This window comes from Lathyrus oleraceus, chromosome 4 (assembly GCF_024323335.1).
Source record: "Lathyrus oleraceus cultivar Zhongwan6 chromosome 4, CAAS_Psat_ZW6_1.0, whole genome shotgun sequence".
Taxonomy (NCBI): Eukaryota; Viridiplantae; Streptophyta; class Magnoliopsida; order Fabales; family Fabaceae; genus Lathyrus; species Lathyrus oleraceus.
Window position 1 is genome coordinate 110,817,809 of NC_066582.1, and position 22,945 is coordinate 110,840,753.

The window sequence follows — 22,945 nt, forward strand, 5'->3', positions numbered from 1 at the left end:
ACTTGTGATTTCAAACTTAGACATGTTTAATGATTAGAAACTTTAGCCTTATGACAATGAATTTTCAAACTTTTTATTAAATCAAACTTGTAAATAAACTTAACCATATTGACTTAAATTTCAAAGGACAAAAAGAACTAACAACTCCACTCAAATTTTTTGCCTTTTGCGCCCTTTTCTTATTAAACTTTTGTTAAAAGAAATTCACCAACTTATTTGAAATTTTTACCACGGACTACGAGGTTTTGATCTCTCATTTTTATGTTGGTAAGTATGCATAAGACCGAAGGTATTGTCAAACACAAAAATATAATCAATGAATTCTTTTCTAATCCCCACATTCCATTTTATCAAACATATTTTATACCAAAAACATATGCACACATAAAAAAGGGCTCCCTAGGAGTACCTATGACACTTTGGGTGCTAACACCTTCCCTCTGCGTAACCAACCCCCTTACTTGTAATCTCTGGCATTTTATTAGGTTTGATTTGAAAACTTCTTATCTTTGGGTTTTGTTCATACTTTTCCCTTTTCCTTTGGAAATAATAGAAGAGCGGTGGCGACTCTAGTTTTATTGACGTCAAGTTTATCCATAGCTTGATGGTCATGAATTTACCGCTACAGATACAGTTACTGGTTATACAACCGAGGCCCGGTATATTGCTGCCTCAAGTGCAACAAAGGAAGCTGTTTGGATTAAAAAGTTCATTAGTGAACTTGGCATAATTCCTAGCATTGTGGATCCCATTGATCTCTATTGTGATAACAATGGTGCTATCTCACAAGCTAAGGATCCTAGATCTCACCAACGATCCAAACACATACTTATACGTTATCAACTTATTCAAGAGATAATAGATAGAGGAGATCTGAAAATATGCAAAGTACCTATACTTGACAATATTGTTGACCCACTGGTAAATCCTCTTGCGCAGCAGAAGCATGATGGCCATACTATATTTATGGGTATTAAGGTATGCCTGATTGGCTCTAGTGCTAGTGGGAGATTGTTGGTGTAAGCCCTAGAGGCAAATACTTTTGGTACTTGTATTGAATTATTTATTAATAATAAAAGGCTTTTTCTTTATTATGTTTGTTTAATAAAGTCTCTAGAATAGCTAGTCTGTTTAATGTATCAAGTGTGACTTAATCACGAGATCCCATTAAACATGAGGATATTATTCTTAAAGTATCCGTAGTCGAGCTTTGTTGTGAAGTGGGATAACATTAAAGTATTAAGACTATTATGTATATAGACTGATGATCACATCTCATGGATCATGGATAAAGAGTTATCAAGTCTTAAACAAAGGTATGAATATAGGAGTAATATTTATACTGGATTGACCCGCTATGAGAATACTACATAGAATATTATGCAAAGTGTCATAAGTTATTGTCATGGTAATAGTGGTTTAACCACCCTTCGACATAACCACTATGGACCCTAGATGTAGAGTCGAGTGTTTTATTGTTGATTAAACATTGTCCGTAACTGGATGACCAGAAGGACAGTTGATGGGTACTCCATGATGCATGCTGAGGGACATGAGTGACCTAGATGGAATTTGCCCATCCTGCGTAACAGGATAAATGTCTACGGGCCCAATATTGAACTAGACAAGGATGACGCAGTCTATGCCTTGTGTTCAATATAGACATAAGGGCAAAAGGGTAATTGTACACACAAGTATTATCACAAAAAGGATTTGTCAGATCATATGATATTTTCGTGTCTTGGGTAGTAGTGATGTGTTGCTAGATATTGTTCACTGTTTATTATGTTAAATACATGATTTAGTATAATTGTCAATGTCGCGAAAACCTACAGGGTAACACATAAAAGGAAGGATTGATGAGAGGTAGAGTAAATAAGGAACACCATAAGGTACGATGCACTTAAGTGAATTGTAGAATATTGTAAGGTATGGTGCACTTAAGTAGAATACGAAATATGGTAAGGTACCATGCGCTAAGTGATTTTCAGTATACCATAATATATGTGCTACATACACTTAAGTGGCCTTTTTAGCTTGCAACCCACACAAATGGTTCTATAAATAGAACCCTTATGCAGAAGCATTTCACTTGATGAAATTTCGTTTCTCTCTCTCTCTCTCTCTCTCTCTCTCTCTCACACACACACACACACACACACACACTCACTCATTCAAAACCTTCATTCGTAGCAACTAGCACTGAGACTGAAGGAATACGTTCGTATGGATTGAGTAGAGGCGTTGCCACCATTCAACGCTCGTGATCACTCCTTAGATCTGCGTCAAAGGTTTCAATTGCCACAAGAGGTAACCGTTTCAATCACTGATCATGCCCATTTGTAAGGATCACTAAAAGAAAATATTTAATTTCTGTTACATTTTGGATCGCAATTTTCCTTCAGATAGTCATCTCTCCAAATGGAAGATGAAATAAAGATGTCTCCTTGTGCCATCTTTTAACAAAAGCAGTAAGTAGTGAAGCGTTGAGCATGGTGAGGGAGTAGTGTGCAAAATCAATGAGCTCAAAATCACATACAATAGGATGACCTCCTCAGGCATCTGAGTCTTCGGGAAGCCCTTCAACTTCGACCCGTGTGATGTCACCTTCAGTGGGAGACAATCATGTAACAAACAATTTTTAAAAAATTACCAGTTAGCTTTCATGTAACAATAATAAATAAATTAAAGTTAAACATAAAATATATAACTTTCCTTGCCATAGTCGGTATGCCACATGGTCAACATACTCGATCAACATTGATGGGTCAATGGGTCCTCCCAGGAATCCTCCATCAGTGTGCACAGATGACTCGGTCGAAGGAGCTGTGACCTTTGTGTCAGCAGTAGCAGATGGGACCGGATCAACACAACGACATCTGACTGGACTATCTCATCTGGAACAGAGGCATATGGCTGAGCCACCTCATTAGCAGTTATCTCATCAGTAATATGTGTCGCATTTGTCTCGACCCCTAGGTCATGAACATCCTGAGCATGAACAACCTCAACATCATTTATGGGCTACTCAACTGATCTAACCAGTCGACGTCTGGTGCTATGGGGTGCGCGAAACTGCTCGTGCTCAACCAACTGTTTCCAATATGAACCAGTTGGAACCACTCGTCCAACCCGTATATAAGAAGACTCAACCTCAACATCCTTAGCCTAGTCTGTCACTCTATCTATCGTTATGCCTTCAATAATGTCTTCCCTGCCATTGTATGTCACTGCAAATGATGGAAAAAAATTAATAACTACCGGAAATTCAGAAATTTCTAGTAAAAAACAAAGTTTTTATAACTACCAGAAATTCTGAAATTTTCGCTAAAAAAATAAAGTTTTTATAACTATCGAAAATTCTGAAATTTTTGGGAAATTCCAGGTGATTTTTTATCATAAACTTTGAAATTTCTGGTTAAAATGTTTCCATTTCTACTATAAATTTTGAAATTTTAGGTACAAAATCACTCAAATTTAGTAATTTGCGGTAAATAAAATTACTGATTTTGAAATTTCCGATAGAAGAAACAAAATTTCTGGTATCGCCCCAAAGACTTCAAATTCGCGCGTTGAAATTGTGAATTTCGAAAATGAGTGAAAAAAATTGTAGAGGCAGTATTGTCTATTCATACAAATTGGGGGTGTCAAGTTCAAATAGGGGGTGTCAAGTCAAATGCTCCACCAATTCCATTCTTATAACATTGACATATTCTAACAATCTAATCAATCATTCATTATAATATTTTATTTAAATCCTTCTAGAAAATAGTGACTCTCCACCTAAATAACTAATATATCCTTATCTTAGAATGTTGATATATAAATTTTATTTGACTTTTTTTATAAGCAAAAAAGTTATATTAAAGTGAGCATAAGAGGTAGATAAGCCGAATACAACCAAAAGAAACGAAATAAGGAATGGAAAAAGCTACCGAACAAGAAAAAAACAAAATCAATATGGCAAATGGCTTAAACAACCAATTTGATTTAGAGCTGTAGATGTTTTTGATTGACTGCATTTTGTGTTAAAACACAAACTATACTCTGATGTCTTGACTGATGTCATGACATGCTTGAGTAGTATGCTGCAGGATTAGCTAATATAGGATTTACTGAATGTCAAACTGAATGTTATGACATTCATCCCTGACAGCAGATACTCAATTATAGGCCAGTTGGTTTTTTCTGGTATAGTTCAGTATTTAATTCAAGTTGCTGTTTCAGGAAACTAACATCAGAGCTAGAATTAAGAAACCTAGCATATAGCCTTTGTTCTGGACGTCAAACTGAATATTATGACATTCATTCCTGACAGCATATGCTAAAGTGTAGGCTAGTTAGTTTTTCTGTTTCAGTATTTATCTCAGGCTGTTTTTCAGGAATCTAACAGCTGTGCTAAAATCCAGAAAACTAACAGAAGAGCTAAATCTAAGAGCCCTAACAAATAGCCTATTTGTTAGCACCCTAATATGTGGAATTTAGGTTAACTTGTTTAACCTTAATTTTAGGAAATTCAAGTACAAGGCCCAAGTGCTGCATTATAAAAGGATGGCAATCCTACTTTCAGCAACTCATGGGTTTGAAGCGTGAAGCATTTATTATATCATCATATTTCACTGTTGTACTTTGATTGTGTCGTGTATTAGGTTTTACTTGTGAGCCAAGCAATTATCACCTAGATGACTGCATTGGACTAGGGTGTTCATTGAGTTGTAATTGTTGTGTCACTCTAACCTTTTAAGTGTGAGTGTTGTGTTTCTTGATTAAAGCTGTTAAGCACAATTGTCATACCCCAAAATTTGCCCGTTAAGTTTTCAGGACATTTTTCAAGACATTCTAACCCATTTTCAAGACATTAATGTGAAAGGAACAAAGGTCCAACGCACAGGTTACCAGATCCAGAAGATGACCTAAACTGGCATGCTCGCTAGGCGAGCAAACCCTTCGCTAAGCGAGGCCCACGCATCATTCCTTCGCTAGCTCACTCGCCTAGCGAGCTCACGAAATACCAGAAAATTTTGGGCTTAATTCTGAGCCCACCAAGACACAATTATTATAAATACCAGAACTTCACACAGAGAAAAGAATAGAGACAGGCGGTGGACAGAGAGGGAACAGGCAAACCCTAACAGAGGCAACCGGAAAGACCTTGGAGGCTAACAAAGAGAATTCAGAGTAACCCCCGGATACCCCGAAGGAAACTCATCTGCACAAAGGTTACCTCCGCCCAACTCAATTGCAAACAGGTTTGCCACAACCCCATTAATTTTATGCTCCTAATTTGATATCTGCAAATACATGAGGCATTATGATTGAATTTCTCATTAGGCTTTGCATATGAGTTTAAGTATGCATGAACGTGTAACACAATATCTTGAATGTTTAACCATGTAATTTCTGTAATGGATGCCATAGGGTTTGGGGTTCCGGAAATCGCACTGTTATCAAAGGAAAACCCAGAACCCGCAGCCGTTCGCCAGCACTTCGCTGAGCAAACATGTAGCGAGGGTTCGCCAAGCCTTCGCTAGGCGAGGCAGTAGCGAATATGACAGTATTCGTTTTTTTCCAGTTGCATTCTAATCTGTTATGTACTTGATTGACATGTTTTCTATTGCATCTACATGCTGTTTGCCTGACACCATTATTGTTGTTTGGTGCAATTCTTGGTTGCACCCTAGCTTGGTATTCTAACCCGTTTGTTGAATTTTGTGAGGGTTCACATACTTCTGAAGAGACAGTTGGCTAGGTATTCCACTTTATTTGTGGGATACCCTTGTGAAGATTCATTTTAATTACTTGACTGATTACATCGCCTTCGAACATATGATCTGGGCCCTCTCCTTGTTGCCTTACGATATTACGGCCATGTCCCGCGGATGTAAGGATACCCTTAGCAAAGACCCTTTGGTTAAATCATCATAGTCCCTCGAATGTTGCCTTTGAATACATGACTTTGTCCCTCGATGACCCTTCGTGGTAGCCTACGGTTAAAATGATGATCGTCCCTTCGAATGCTAAGGTATCCTTACAAATGTTGCCTTCAATGACCAATCGACGACCCTACGATGTCCCTTTACATCCAAAGGATAAGACTACTTACTTCTCAATAGTAGGGACAGTTTTTACCCTCATAAGGATAGGAAATACCTATAAAGACCTTTGTTAGGTATAACTCTTAAATGCTTGCTCACAGCTTAAAATACTTTTCACACCTCACACTTTTCATAACATCTTTTAGAAAATCACCACTTGGTATACATTCGCACCAGAATCATCGTCGAGTTATATTTTTCTAAACATCTTTCAAAATCAAACGAGATAAACACTTTGTATACATTCGTACGAGAATCATTACAAAGTTAAACTCTCCTTTCAAAATATTTTCTAAACACACCATATTTCTCAAACACTTTCTCGAACAAGGAAAACATAAGTGAGTTAAGCAATTAAGAGCCCATGGATAACCATGGATACAAAGGGTGCTATCACCTTCCCTTTGTATAATGTACCTCCCGAACCCAAAATCTAATCAAGGTATTTCCTGTTCTTTTCCGCCTTTCCTTATTGGATAAAAGAAAAGTCGGTGGCGACTCTTGCTATCCGCGACATTGCTTTTCAAAGCAAAACACAAAAGTCAGTTCACCGTATAACAGAATTGGCGACTCTGCTGGGGACTTAAAAAGAGAGGTTACCTTAAAAAAAAAATAAAAAAAAAAAATAAGGTCATTTATGTTTTCGAATTGTTCCTTCGTCTGATTTACTTTTAAGGGATTGCTTGGGTATTCTATGCTTGAGTGAAAGATCCTACACCCGGATCTAGTGTACCTTAGGTAACTAGCAAGAGATCATCGCGACTGTCCGGCGTATACTGGAATGGTTAAAGTGATGGCTACGGTTGATGTGACACTTTAGATGTCCTGATGTTCCTCATGTTTACTTGAGGAAAAATTTGGCGTATGCGTGGTGTCATCAAAGCATTAACCAGACCTTTAGAACCCTAATTGACTCATCCTAGCCATTAGGAAGTAGTGAGGTAACTGACTTCGGTTCCGACTGGGGTTGGTTGATACTCGATACTACACTCTTTGAGATTGGACTTTAGGGAAATTTTGGTCAACCGCTTGGTGTTGCACTGAAGTGGACTTAAGGAAAGGTCGATGATTTGAGATCCTTCTAGAACCCGGTTACTATTCTAGAACAGGTGGAACCAACCAAACTTCAGTGGGGAGGGTACTTACCTATGGAACTCATGCAAGCCTTAAAAACCTAGGAATGATTGCGGTGTGACTTGTTTGTGTTTGTTACTTACATAACATCATAACATCATAACATTATAACATCATAACATCATAACATCATGACATCATGACATTGTACTAACCATTTCAAGGACTTAGGGGTTTAACTTTGCTCTGTTAAACAGACTATGGCTTCCAGGAAGGCCATCCGGATCAATCTTATAGCGATCTCTCCTCAACTCAAGAATTTAGTGTCAGAGCTGCCCGATCATGCTCAGTTCATCAATAAGCATTGTTCTCTCCTCAATTTAGTTACCACCGGTTTCAAATAAGATATGATGAGAGTTATATTCCAGTTCTTCGATCCTAAACATCATTGCTTCACCTTCCCAAATTATCAGTTGGTACCCACATTAGAAGAATTCTCCAGGATGCTTGGGATACCTATCCTTGATCAAACACCTTTCAGTGGTTTAGAAAAGATTCTGAGGTCTGAAGAGGTTGCCGCGGCTTTACACATAACAAAGTCCGACATTGAAACTAATTGGGTAACAAGAAGTGGAGTTAAGGGTTTACTTGCCAAATTTCTGATAAATAAGGCCCGAGAATTCCTAAAAGTTATGAATGTCCATGCTTTCGAAGATGTTCTAGCCCTACTAATCTATGGTTTGGTGCTATTTCCTAACCCGGATAAATTCATAGACATTAATGCTGTTAGGATATTTCTCACTCATAATCCTGTGCCCACCTTGCTTGGAGACATTTTGCATTCCCTTCACACTCGTACTATGAAAAGGCAAGGGACTCTCATGTGCTGCGTACCTTTATTATCTAGGTGGTTTATTTCGCACCTTCCTCAATCAGTATTAAAGAATGAGCAAAATTTGAAATGGTCTCAAAGGATAATGTCGCTCTCCCATTCGGACATCCATTAGTGTCCCCAACCCAAAGAAAATGTTATCATCATTGACCGTTGCGGAGAATTCTCTAACGTACCACTCTTGGGGATAAGAGGAGGTATTACTTATAACCCAGCTTTAGCCCTACGTCAGTTCGGTTATACTCGAAGAGATGGTCCACATGAAATAATTATTCAAGGCACTGTGTTTGACTATGACAACGACTCTCAAGGTCTCCGTCAAAGGTTTGTACGAGCTTGGGGCATGGTAAAAAGAAGCACTTTAGGACAGAAAAACTCTATTCCTATGGAACCTTATCTCAGATGGGTACGCGCCAGAGCTCGTGAGCTTACCATGCCATATCTTGCAATTGGACCTCTGATTGTCGAACCAAAAGTTGAAGGAGGTGCCCCTCAGATCATTCCTTATCCAGATATGCCTACCAACGTTGAAGAATTGAAGAAATCCTGGATCCAGTTGAGAGAGGAAAGGGATACTTTTGAAACTCAGTTCGGTGCAGAAAGGAAGAAAGTATTGGAGCTCACCAGCCAGCTTAATGAGGAACGAAGACTCAATGCATATCTCCGCCCAAAAAGAAGCCGTCCCTGGGAGACTTGAGCTTTCATTGTATTTTTATTATTTTTGTAATGAACATTGATTAAAGAAATATAATAAAAAATTCCCCTTTTTGGTGGTTTACGCAAAGTTAAATTCCAAAAGTCCTTGAAAACATTTCATACATTGCATAGCATAACATAACATTGCATAACAGGTATTCTAAAGGATCAATGTTCTCACGGTCTTCCTTCTAAACAGAAAGATGGCTCTCGAACAAACTGTCAAAGATCTCCAGGCTCAGAATGCTCAATTCCAGGAGATGATCTTGAACTTATCCAAGGGGCAGGATGAGCTGAAGGCTCTCTTGCTCGAGAAGAAGAAAGACAAGAAAGCTGTGAGTTACATTAACCCTGGGAGAAGGCTTAAAGGACAGGTCACAGGAGTCAAGATTGGAATTTCGAAGGATAAAGAAGATGAGACAGAAAATGATTCGGAAGAGGAAAATGTTGATCCCTTCAACCCTGAGGACGACGAGGAGGATTATGAAAATGAACAGTACTCTCCGAAAGATGATAAGTATAAGTTGCTGGAAGAACGCATGCTAGCTATGGAGGGTCAGAAGGCGCCCGGTCTGGATTTCAAAGGCTTAGGTCTGGTCTCTGATGAGGTCATTCCCCGCAAATTCAAGGTCCCCGCTTTCACTAAGTATGATGGTGTGTCTTGTCCTCAGATGCATCTGAGAGCTTATGTGAGAAAGATTCAGCCGTATATCACTGATAGGAAGCTATGGATCCATTTCTTCCAAGAGAGTCTGTCTGGAACACAGTTAGAATGGTATTATCAACTCGAGAGCTCTAACATCCGCACCTGGACTGATTTAGCGACAGCTTTCTACAAGCACTACCAGTATAATTCTGAATTGGCGCCTACTCGGCTACAGTTGCAGAATATGACTATGGGATCTAAAGAAAGCTTCAAAGAATATGCTCAAAAATGGAGAGATTTGGCTGGCAGAGTCAAACCCCCTATGACTGATCGAGAATTAGTGGACATGTTCATGGGTACATTGACTGGCCCCTTCTACAACCATCTATTAGGAAGTTCCTCATCGGGTTTCACTGAACTTATATTAACAGGTGAATGTGTTGAAAGTGGCATTCGAAGTGGAAAGATACAGGTGGCTACCTCTGCAAGCATCAAAAAGCCCTATCAGGGGAGGAGCGAATCAAATGCTGTGTACGGTCAAAAGGGTCATAACAAGAAAAATCGTGACCATGCTGTTGGAGCAGTTACGATTACAGCACCGCCATCTCAAAACTTCCAACACAAACAAGACAGGCCAAGAAGGCAGTTTACCAAGATCAATATGACTTTAGCACAAGCACTGCAGGGTATGCTAAAAGCAAAGTTAATTACCCTCAGAGATCCTCCTGCAAATCCCAACACTACTTCTCCTCGTTATAATCCCAATGCCAGGTGTGCATATCACTCTGATAGCCCCGAGCATGATACGAACGATTGTTGGTTGTTGAAGAATAAGATTCAGGATATGATCGACGCTGGAGAAATTGAATTTGATCCTCCGGAGACTCCTAATGTCATCACTGCTCCTATGCCTAATCATGACAAGACTGTTAATGCTGTGGATGACGATTCTCACACTTCTAATGTAGCTGACTTAGCATCTCCTCTCTTGATCGTCAAGAAGAATTTATTGCAAGCGGGTTTATTTCCAGGTTGCGCTGAAAATTGCGATCTTTGTATACTCCGCCCCAATGATTGCTTAAAGTTGAGGAATGGTATTCAACAGCTGATGGATGATCATACAATTCTCTTTGAAAAGATTCCTAAGGTGGAAAACCCTATTGAAGAAATATCTGTGATTGCTAGGTCCAAAGTTCCAGTGAAGATTACCGCTACTAGAGTGCCTGTGAAGATTACTGCTGAGCCCAAGGTAGCTCCCCTAATTATTACTGCACCTGGCCCTAATTATTACTGCTCCCCTAATTATTACTGCACCTGGCCCAGTAATCAATCCTTCTCAGTCAAGGACACCTGTCGAAGTTACTACCGAAGATGTTGCCAAACAGGAAATGGAAGAAATGCTGAAAATCATTCCCAAGAGTGATTTTGATGTGGTAGAACAGTTGGGGCATACTCCGTCTAAAATTTCGATGTTATCCTTGTTGTTATCTTCTGAATCTCATGCCAATGCATTGATAAAATTCTTGAAGACCGCTCATGTACCTCAGGAGACATCTGTCGATCAGTTCGAAAATTATGTTGCTAACTTGGCTGTTGACAATGGCCCAGGCTTTTCCGATGCTGACCTGACACCAGCAGGAAAGAATCACAATAAAGCTCTGCATATCTCCATTGAGTGTAAGGGGATCACCTTGTCTCATGTGCTGATCGATAATGGCTCTTCTTTGAATGTGCTACCGAAAGCTGTGCTCGATAAACTTGACTGTAAAAGCATTGAACTGAAACCTAGTGACGTTGTGGTACGTGCTTACGATGGTGCGAAGAGTGTTGTCCATGGTGAAGTAGTTCTCCCTATCAAGATAGGACCTCAACTCTTCAACACTACCTTTCACGTAATGAACATTCGTCCTGCCTATTCCTGCTTGCTGGGACGCCCTTGGATTCATGGGGCAAGTGTTGTAGCTTCGTCTCTCCATCAAAAGCTGAGGTATCCAGTAGAGGGTAAGATTGTCATTGTGTGTGGAGAAGAAGAGTATATTGTCAGTAGTGTGCATACCTTCAGATACGTCGAGATGGATGGTGAATTCTCTGAGACTCCTTCTCAGTCATTTGAAGTAGTTCCTCCGACCGGTCCTGTCCGTAAGCCAACTTCCCGTGTGCCCAAGGTTATTCGTGCTCCTCCTGCTATGACTTCTCTGAAAGACGCTTAAGCCGTGGTCGAAGATGGTGGTCGTACTGGCTGGGGTCAACTGATCGACGTACCGTACAAGTCTGATAGATTTGGCATGGGATTTAGCTCTGAAAAGGCAGTCAAAGATCAGATTAATGATGTAGAAGATGCTGATAGCGATTGCGACTTGGATAGCTGGATTTTCCCAACAATTGGTGACGGACTCAATAATTGGAAGGCTGAAGATACTATCCCGATTTCCTTTAGTCAGGAGTAATTGTTATTGCCTATTTTAGTGTTGTAAATTTTTAATTTTTACAATTGAACTTCTTAAAGCATTGTGTCTATGCCCGAGGCACAAATAGCTAATTTGTTAAGGGTTTTGTCATTTTCATAAGCATATCCACATTCAATAAATCAATGGACTTTTTGCATTCAAATATTGTGCTCTTTATCTTTCCTGTCATCTTTTAAACAAGCTATGCTTTCTTACACACACTCACGTAACAAATTGCAGATCCATATCCACTCTGGATCCCGTTGATAATAATTCTGCTACTGTTCATTATGACACTGAAAATCCGATCTACCAAGCCGAGGATGGAAGCGAGGAAGATCGTGAAGTACCTGGAGAGCTTTCCAGACTGTTACTGCAAGAGGAAAAGACTATACAGCCGCATGAGGAATCAATTGAAACTGTAAATCTGGGTACTGAAGTAGACAAGAAAGAAGTCAAAATAGGAGCAGGCTTGGGAAATAGTGTCAAAGAAAGATTGATTCAGATGTTACATGACTATATAGAAATTTTTGCTTGGTCTTATGAAGACATGCCAGGACTGGATACTGATATAGTAGTGCATCGTTTGCCAATGAAGGAAGATTGTCGTCCTATTAAGTAAAAGGTTCGTCGCATGCATCCTGAAATGTCTGAGAAAATCAAAGTCGAGGTTATGAAACAATTCGATGCAGGTTTTCTGGCTGTTACTTCTTATCCTCAATGGGTTGCTAATGTGGTACCAGTGCCAAAGAAGGATGGTAAGGTGCGAATGTGTGTAGATTACAGAGATTTGAATAAAGCGAGTCCCAAAGATGACTTTCCACTTCCGCAGATTGATGTTCTGGTAGATAACACCGCTCAACACAAGGTATTCTCATTCATGGATGGATTCTCAGGTTATAACCAGATTAAGATGGCACCTGAGGACATGGAGAAAACTACATTTGTGACGCAATGGGGCACTTTCTGTTACAAAGTAATGTCATTCGGTTTAAAGAATGCAGGGGCAACATACCAGCGTGCTATGGTGGTTTTGTTCCATGATATGATCCATCATGAAATAGAGGTATATGTGGATGACATGATAGCCAGATCTCATACTGAAGAAGAACATCTCGATCATTTATACAAACTGTTTGAGAGGTTGAAGAAATACAAGTTGAGATTGAACCCGAACAAATGCACCTTTGGAGTAAGATCCGGTAAACTCTTGGGCTTTATTGTCAGTAGTAAAGGAATTGAGGTTGACCCGGCTAAAGTGAGAGCTATTCAAGAAATTCCAGTTCCCCGTACAGATAAAGAAGTCAGAGGTTTCTTGGGACGTTTGAATTACATCGCCCGATTTATCTCCCATTTGACTGCTACCTGCAAACCCATCTTCAAATTACTGAGGAAAAATCAAGAGATGATATGGAATGATGAATGTCAAGAAGCTTTTGACAAAATCAAGAAGTACCTCCAAGAACCTCCAATTCTGATGCCACCAGTTGAAGGAAGACCTTTAATCATGTATTTGACCGTGTTTGAAAATTCGATGGGGTGTGTGTTGGGGCAACATGACGAGTCTGGTCGAAAAGAGCACGCCATATAGTACCTTAGCAAAAAGTTTACCGACTGTGAAACAAGATACTCATTGCTCGAGAAAACTTGTTGTGCTTTGGCTTGGGCTGCTCGCCGACTAAGACAGTATATGTTGAATCATACCACTTTATTGATTTCTAAGATGGATCCTATCAAATATATATTTGAGAAACCTGCCCTCTCCGGAAGAATAGCAAGGTGGCAGATGATTTTAACAGAGTATGATATCCAATATACTACTCAGAAAGCAATCAAAGGAAGCGTGTTAGCTGATCATTTGGCTCATCAAGCAGTGGATGATTACCAATCTATGAATTTTGAGTTCCCAGATGAGGATGTCATGCTTGTTACTGATTATGAAGAACCTGGACCGGATGAAGGACCCGAACTGGGATCCCGATGGACTATGGTTTTTGATGGATCTTCTAATGCATTGGGCAATGGTGTTGGTGTTGTAATTATTTCTCCCAAGGGTTGCCATATGCCTTTCACTGCTAGACTATGTTTTGATTGTACCAATAATATGGTTGAGTATGAAGCATGTATTTTGGGACTCAAGGCTGCTATAGACCTGAGAATCAAGTTTTTAAGTGTGTACGGAGACTCAGCCTTAGTAATCAGTCAGATCAAAGGATCATGGGACACTAAACATCCGAATCTCATCCCTTATCGAGAGCGGGTGTTAACATTAATCCCATACTTTGAAAAGATTACATTTGAACATATTCCACGAGAAGAGAATCAGTTGGCAGACGCATTGGCTACCATGTCATCTATGTTCAGAGTCAGATGGGACAATGAAGCTCCCATGATCACCATTGAACGATTAGATGAACCAGCATATTGTTATGAACTTAATGCTGATGAAGTAGAAGAGAAACCTTGGTTCCACGAAGTAAAAAGATATTTAGAAACTCAGGAATACCCTGAAGGGGCATCCATCAATGACAAAAAATTTCTGAGGAAATTCTCCGCTAAATTCTTTTTGAGTAATGGAGTATTATACAAACGTAATCATGATTCGACTTTGCTGCGTTGTGTGGATGAAAGGGAAGCAGAAAAGATTATGGAAGACATACATGACGGTATTTTTGGGACTCATTCTAGTGGGCATACGATGGCCAAGAAGATTCTGAGATCAGGGTATTATTGGTCTACCATGGAAGCTGATTGCCACCATCACTCCAGAACTTGTCACAAGTGCCAGATCTATGCGGACAAAGTACATGTACCTCCTGCTCCGTTGAACGTGTTGACAGCACCTTGGCCCTTTGCGATGTGGGGCATTGATATGATTGGAGAGATTAAACCTACTGCTTCTAATGGACATCGTTTCATTCTTGTTGCTATTGATTACTTTACGAAGTGGGTAGAGGCAGGCTCATTTGCTTCTGTCACCAAGAATGTGGTGGCACGGTTCATCAAGAATAGTCTTATTTGTCGGTATGGCATCCCTGAAAGAGTTATCACTGATAATGGTACTAATTTGAACAACAAGATGATTACTGAACTCTGCGCGCAGTTCAAAATAAAACACCATAACTCTTCTCCGTACCGGCCAAAGATGAATGGCGCCGTAGAAGCTGCTAATAAGAATATTAAGAAGATCATACAAAAGATGACAGTAACATACAAAGACTGGCATGAGATGTTACCATTTGCTCTTCATGGTTATCGCACTTCAGTGCGCACTTCGACAGGGGCAACTCCTTTCTCTTTGGTCTACGGAATGGAAGCTATTTTACCAGTGGAAGTTCAGATTCCCTCTCTAAGAATTATGAAAGATGTAGGCTTAGATGAAGATGAATGGATTCAGACTCGACTCGATCAGATAAATTTGATTGATGAAAAGAGACTTGCGGCTGTTTGTCACTGGTAGATATATCAGAAGCGCATGACCCAGGCGTTTAATAAAAAAGTCAAGAGACAGGTATATCAAATTGGCGACTTGGTAATAAAGCGTATCATTCTACCACAAGGTGATTCTAGAGGCAAATGGACTCCCACATACGAAGGGCCATTTGTAGTTAAGAAGGTATTCTCTGGTGGAGCCATGATGCTTGCTACAATGGATGGCGAAGACTTCCCACATCCCGTTAACGCAGACATAGTTAAAAAATACTACGCATAAAAGAGACCCGCTAGGTCGACGTATCTAGGCAAAAGTAAGGGCATCCCGGCGAACCAAAAGGGTTCGGGCAAAAATTAGGGATAAACATATAAAAATGTACACCCGGCAAGTCGAAAACCTGAAAAGGCGGCTTGGGCAAAAAAGGGTATCCTGGTGGACTGAAAACCTGAAAAGGCGGTCCAGGCAAAAATTAGGGATTAAAGCGTATGACTATGTCCCGTTCTCAGTCAGCTTCACCCAAATCAAAGGGACTGAACAAGCCAATCACTTCTATCCGACAGCAGGAGATGAGAGGCTTGAAGACATAATGACAGTAGTGGAATTAAAATCAATAGGACTTTTTCTTCATAGCTTTTTCTTTGTTTTCTTGACAATTTCCTCTTACTAGGATTTCTGTCTCCTTGTACTCAAATTGCCTATTTATAGGCCCCCTTTCAAAATCAATACAATTTTATTACCAAAAAGATACTTTCTCCGTTTTGTTTGCATAAACGCCCATTGATTTAATTCGAATTGATATATGCATTTGAATATGATTGATGTTTACCAAAAATACATGCATAAAATAGAAATAGCAGTTACTAAAAGACTTTAGGGTCGAGGATAAAGTCTAACCATGCTTTCCAATGAGTCCGGTTGCTAATCCTATTCCCCAGCAAAACCAGTTATTTCCCAGAAGAAATCGGCATTACTAGACAGACTGGTCATCTCTTTTATCCCCAGCCAGGTCCTAGTGAATATTTCTACCATCAGACAAGAAATCAAATGTCCCCAGCTAAGAAAGGGTCATCAATACAAATATCTCCAACCAGAATATGGGGATTTATTTTCCCCTGGCAAAAATTTTCAGACGCATAATTCATTCATGCATCATTTCACATCATATACGTGCATGCAATGTTCGCATTTATTTTCAAAAGCATAAAACATCTCATGCATCATGACATGGCATGGGGCTAACTTTTTCAGGTTAATTATCCTCCCGATACAGTCAAAATAAAGGTTCATTCAGACGGACACCCTCATCGGTTACATTTGAGATTCAGATGCATCTTTCATATAATCCATATGAATGTTCATTCTGGCAAGCATTCTGACAACCTCCTAGTGATGGCATCTTTAAGCCCAAACCAGACATTTATTGCAAATACAACATATACAAATATTATCAGATATAGCCTAACGTACGGTTCATTCTGATTCAGCCTAACGTATGGTTCCTTCAACTGTTCCAATACGGTCTAGCGTACGACCCATTTGGATGTTCATCCCCTCAGATACTACCTAGCGTACGGTACATTCTGAAGTGTAGTCTAGCGTATGACTACCCCTTTTATCATCAGATACAACCTAACGGATGGCTCATTCTGCTCAGATACGATCTAGCGTACGATCTATTCTGATCTTTATTCCTCAGATACTACCTAGCGTACGGTATATTCTGAAATGTAGTCTAGTATACGACTACCTTTTATCATCAGATACAGCCAATCGGACGACTCATTCTGCTACTCAGATACGATCTAGCGTACGATCCATTCTGATCTTTACCTCTCCAGATGCAGCCTAACGGACGGTTCGTCCTGCAATTCAGATACGATCTAGCGTATGATCCATTCTGATCCTTTATCCCCAGCAACGTATGGCCCATTCTGATCCTTATCTCATCAGGTTCAGCTCACCATAACAACACCTAATGGATGACTCATTATACGGCCTAGCGTGTGACCCAGTATGACACCCATGTCTTCAGATATGATCTAATGTACGACGCACTCTGAAGCCCCCATCATCATACTTTCTGGATGGCATCTCTAAGCCCGTCTCCATCAAGACTAACTTTTAATTAACAAGCGCAAATTTTTGGGCATTCTAAGTGTTCAATAATCTTCTACCTCCAGATCACGAACGGCATACATGCCATTCTAACTCTCTCGGTTTATGAATATTGAACAGGGGCAGCTGTCATACCCCAAAATTTTCCCGTTAAGTTTTCAGGACATTTTTCAAGACATTCTAACCCATTTTCAAGACATTAATGTGAAAGGAACAAAGGTCCAGCGCACAGGTTACCAGATCCAGAAGATGACCTAAACTGGCATGCTCGCTAGGCGAGCAAACCCTTCGCTAAGCGAGGCCCACGCATCATTCCTTCGCTAGCCGCTCGCCTAGCGAATCCTTCGCTAGCTCACTCGCCTAGCGAGCTCACGAAATACCAGAAAATTTTGGGCTTAATTCTGAGCCCACCAAGACACAATTATTATAAATACCAGAACTTCACACAGAGAAAAGAATAGAGACAGACGGTGGACAGAGAGGGAACAGGAAAACCCTAACAGAGGCAACCGGAAAGACCCTGGAGGCTAACAAAGAGAATTCAGAGTAACCCCCGGATACCCCGAAGGAAACTCATCTGCACAAAGGTTACCTCCGCCCAACTCAATTGCAAACAGGTTTGCCACAACCCCATTAATTTTATGCTCCTAATTTGATATCTGCAAATACATGAGGCATTATGATTGAATTTCTCATTAGGCTTTGCATATGAGTTTAAGTATGCATGAACGTGTAACACAATATCTTGAATGTTTAACCATGTAATTTCTGTAATGGATGCCATAGGGTTTGGGGTTCCGGAAATTGCATTGTTATCAAAGGAGAACCCAGAACCCGCAGCCGTTCGCCAGCACTTCGCTGAGCAAACATGTAACGAGGGTTCGCCAAGCCTTCGCTAGGCGAGGCAGTAGCGAATATGACAGTATTCGTTTTTTTCCAGTTGCATTCTAATCTGTTCTGTACTTGATTGACATGTTTTCTATTGCATCTACACGCTGTTTGCCTGACACCATTATTGCTGTTTGGTGCAATTCTTGGTTGCACCATAACTTGGTATTCTAACCCGTTTGTTGAATTTTGTGAGGGTTCACATACTCCTGAAGAGACAGTTGGCTAGGTATTCCACTTTATTTGTGGGATACCCTTGTGAAGATTCATTTTAATTACTTGACTGATTACATCGCCTTCGAACATATGATCTGGGCCCTCTCCTTGTTGCCTTACGATATTACGGCCATGTCCCGCGAATGTAAGGATACTCTTAGCAAAGACCCTTCGGTTAAATCATCATAGTCCTTCGAATGTTGCCTTCGAATACATGACTTTTTCCCTCGATGACCCTTCGTGGTAGCCTACGGTTAAAATGATGATCGTCCCTTCGAATGCTAAGGTATCCTTACAAATGTTGCCTTCAATGACCAATCGACGAACCTATGATGTCCCTTTACATCCAAAGGATAAGACTACTTACTTCTCAATAGTAGGGACAGTTTTTACCCTCATAAGGATAGGAAATACCTATAAAGACCTTTGTTAGGTATAACTCTTAAATGCTTGCTCACAGCTTAAAATACTTTTCACACCTCACACTTTTCATAACATCTTTTAGAAAATCACCACTTGGTATACATTCGCACCAGAATCATCGCCGAGTTATATTTTTCTAAACATCTTTCAAAATCAAACGAGATAAACACTTTGTATACATTCGTACGAGAATCATTACAAAGTTAAACTCTCCTTTCAAAATATTTTCTAAACACACCATATTTCTCAAACACTTTCTCGAACAAGGAAAACATAAGTGAGTTAAGCAATTAAGAGCCCATGGATAACCATGGATACAAAGGGTGCTAACACCTTCCCTTTGTATAATGTACCTCCCGAACCCAAAATCTAATCAAGGTCTTTTCTGTTCTTTTCCGCCTTTCCTTATTGGATAAAAGAAAAGTCGGTGGCGACTCTTGCTATCCGCGACATTGCTTTTCAAAGCAAAACACAAAAGTCAGTTCACCGTATAACAACAATCAAGAGTTGTTTGAAGTATAACTTCGCCATTGACTTTAAACTAATTAAAGGTTGTAATCACTGTGGTGGTTGAGGGGGAGTGAGTAGGAACTCAGGTCTTAGTTTAGATTGAAATTGCACTGGGTAGGTCTTAAGTGATAGGATTAAACAGTTGGTTTAAGTCCTGAATTAATACTGCTTATAGTGGATTTCCTCCCTGGCTTGGTAGCCCCCAGACGTAGGTGTGTTTGTCACCGAACTGGGTAAACAATTGTCTGTGTCTTTTACTGTATTTTTCATTTACCTTCTGCATACATTTCCTGTCTGCGCAGAATTGGATGTCATAACATCCAGTATGACATCGATAGTCTGTTACTAGAATTTCAATTGCCATCAGAGCAGGCACCCTGCCTGTTAATTTCTGGGTGAGATCTAGGGACGTTACTTTCTAGTACCATGGACAAGGATGTAGGATTCTCAAATATACCACCCATGCTGGATGGTTCTAACTATGATGACTGGAAACCTCGCATGATAGCCTTCTTGAGGTCTCTGGATAGCAAGGTCTGGAGAGCTGTCAACAAAGGATGGGAACATCCAACTAAGACAGGTAAAGACGGAATCATTATGCAAATTCCTGAAGAGGAGTGGGACAAGGAGCAAGAGGCATTAGCCCTTGGAAACTCTAAGGCCTTGAATGCACTGTTCAATGGGATAAATAAGAACATCTTCAGACTGGTGCATCACTGTGAGCTGGCTAAAGAAGTTTGGGATACTCTCAAAACAACTCATGAAGGTACCTCCAAGATAAGGATGTCTAAATTTCAGATGCTGACTACTAAGTTTGAAAATCTGAGGATGAAAGAGGATGAGACTATTCATGACTTCCACATGAATGTTCTTGAAATTGCCAACACTTCTGGAGGCTTAGGAGAGAAAATGTCTGAAGAAAAACTTGTAAGAAAGATTCTCATATCATTGCCCAAGAGATTTGCCATGAAGGTTACTGCTATAGAAAAGGCTCAAGATATCTGCAATATGAAGGTTGATGAGCTTATTGGCTCTCTCCAAACTTTTGAAATGGGCTTGTGTGAGAATGTTGAAAAGAAAAACAAAAGCATAGCTTTCGTATCAAATACTGAAGAGGATTCAGAAGAAGGAAGTATTGGAGGTGATGAAAGCATATCAGAAGCTATAGCCATGCTTGGAAGACAGTTCAACAAGTTCATAAAGAAGATTGATCAAAAAGGTAGACCAAATGTCAAGAACATTTCGTCTGACATCAGTAAAAGATCAACATCTGAAGAAAAGTTCAACCAAGGCAAGGGAATCCAGTGTCATGGATGTGAAGGTTTTGGACACATTAGAGTTGAATGTCCTACGTACCTCAAGATGCAAAAGAAGAGACTATCTGTCACCTGGTCTGAAGGAGACTCTGAGAGTGAATCTGAAGGAGAATCTGCTAAACATGTCACTGCACTAACAAGTGTCTGTGCCTCTGATGATGAATCAAGTGGAAATGAACTCACATTTGATGAACTTGCTGCTTCATATAAAGAGCTATGTGTCAAAAGTGCAGAAGTGTGTATACAAGGAGAAAAGCAGAAGAAACTCATCAAGGAGTTGGAAGCTGAGAAAAAGAAGCATCTGACTGTCATAGATGGTCTAAGTGGTGAGATAACCTTGCTGACCTCTAAGCTAGATCAAATGACAAAATCCATCAGAATATTGAATAAAGGAATTGACACTTTGGAAGAGATTCTAAAGGTGGGACAGAAATCAGGAACCATGTCTGGTTTAGGCTTTGTTAAGGAATCCTCAACTGAACTCAAAAGCTCAAAGGTTGAAGTTCAAAAAATCAAGCAGAAGTCACAACCAATGTCACAACATCGGGGAAACAAGAGGATTAACCATCAGAAGAAGAAATTTCAAAGATGGAGATGTCACTACTGTGGTAGATTTGGTCACATAAAACCCTTCTGTTACAGGTTGCATGGTTATCCTAACCAGACCCCTCAAGTCAGACCCAAGCAGAAGGCATCTAAGCATAATGCCCCTATCAAGAAACAACAAAAGGTTGCAAGATTAGCTCACACAGCTCTAAGGGCATCTACCAGAGAAGACTGGTATTTTGATAGTGGTTGCTCAAGACATATGACTGATATGGAGAACTTATTGGTGGATATACAACCTCATACTACCAGTTATGTGACCTTTGGTGATGGAGCTAAAGGAAAAATCAAAGGTGTTGGTAAGCTGGACAGTCCTGGAGTTCCAGAACTGAATAATGTGTTGTTAGTAAAAGGACTAACTGCTAATCTCATCAGCATAAGCCAGCTATGTGATCAAGGTTTCTATGTTCAGTTCACTAAGGAAGTATGTGTTGTGACGAATGGAGATAATCAGGAAGTTATGAGAGGATCCAGATCCAAAGATAACTGCTATTTATGGGAACCTAAAGTCTCAAACTACTCCTCAATGTGCTCCTCAGCCAAGGAAGAACAGGAGGTGAAGATGTGGCATAGACGACTTGGACATCTTCATTGAAGAGGAATGAAAAAGATCATATCCAAGGAAGCAGTTAGAGGAATCCCAAAGCTGCTTATTGATGAAGGAAGAGTCTGTGGAGAATGCCAGGTTGGCAAGCAAACCAAGATGTCACATCCTAAGCTGGGACATCCTACAACATCCAAAACTCTGGAACTTTTGCACATGGACTTAATGGGACCTATGCAGGTTGAAAGTCTTGGTGGGAAGAGATATGCTTATGTGGTTGTTGATGACCATTCCAGATACACATGGATAAGCTTCATCAGAGAAAAATCAGATGCATTTGATGTCTTCAAAGATCTGTGCATCAGACTCCAAAGGGAAAAGGATAGTTGTGTTATCAGAATAAGGAGTGACCATGGGAAGGAGTTTAAAAATTCCAAGTTTGACGATTTTTGCTCATCTGAAGGGATAAGTCATGAGTTTTCCTCACCTATTACTCCTCCGCAAAATGGAATAGTTGAAAGGAAAAACAGAACTATTCAAGAATCTGCTAGAGTTATGATTCATGCAAAGAAGCTTCCTATGCACTTCTGGGTTGAAGCTATGAATACAACTTGCTATGTTCACAATAGAGTTACCTTGAGAAAGGGAACCTCTTCCATTCTGTATGAAATATGAAAAGGTAGAAAACCTACTTTGAAGTACTTTCATATCTTTGGAAGCAAATGTTACATTCTCACAGATCGTGAACAGAGAAGGAAAATGGACCCCAAAAGTGATGAGGGTATATTCCTTGGATACTCTACTAACAGCAGAGCTTACAGAGTTTTCAACTCCAGAACCAATGTCCTGATAGAATCTATAAATGTGATTGTGGATGATAAAGATGAAGGATCCAATGTCATAGAAGATGTTGGAACATTCCTTGAGACTTCAACAGACATTCCAGCCAACACTGAAGAGGTACAAGATACTCCTCCTGAACTTGAGGTAGATGCATCCAACAAGGTGCCTTCTATCAGGACTCAGAAAGACCACCCTAAGGAT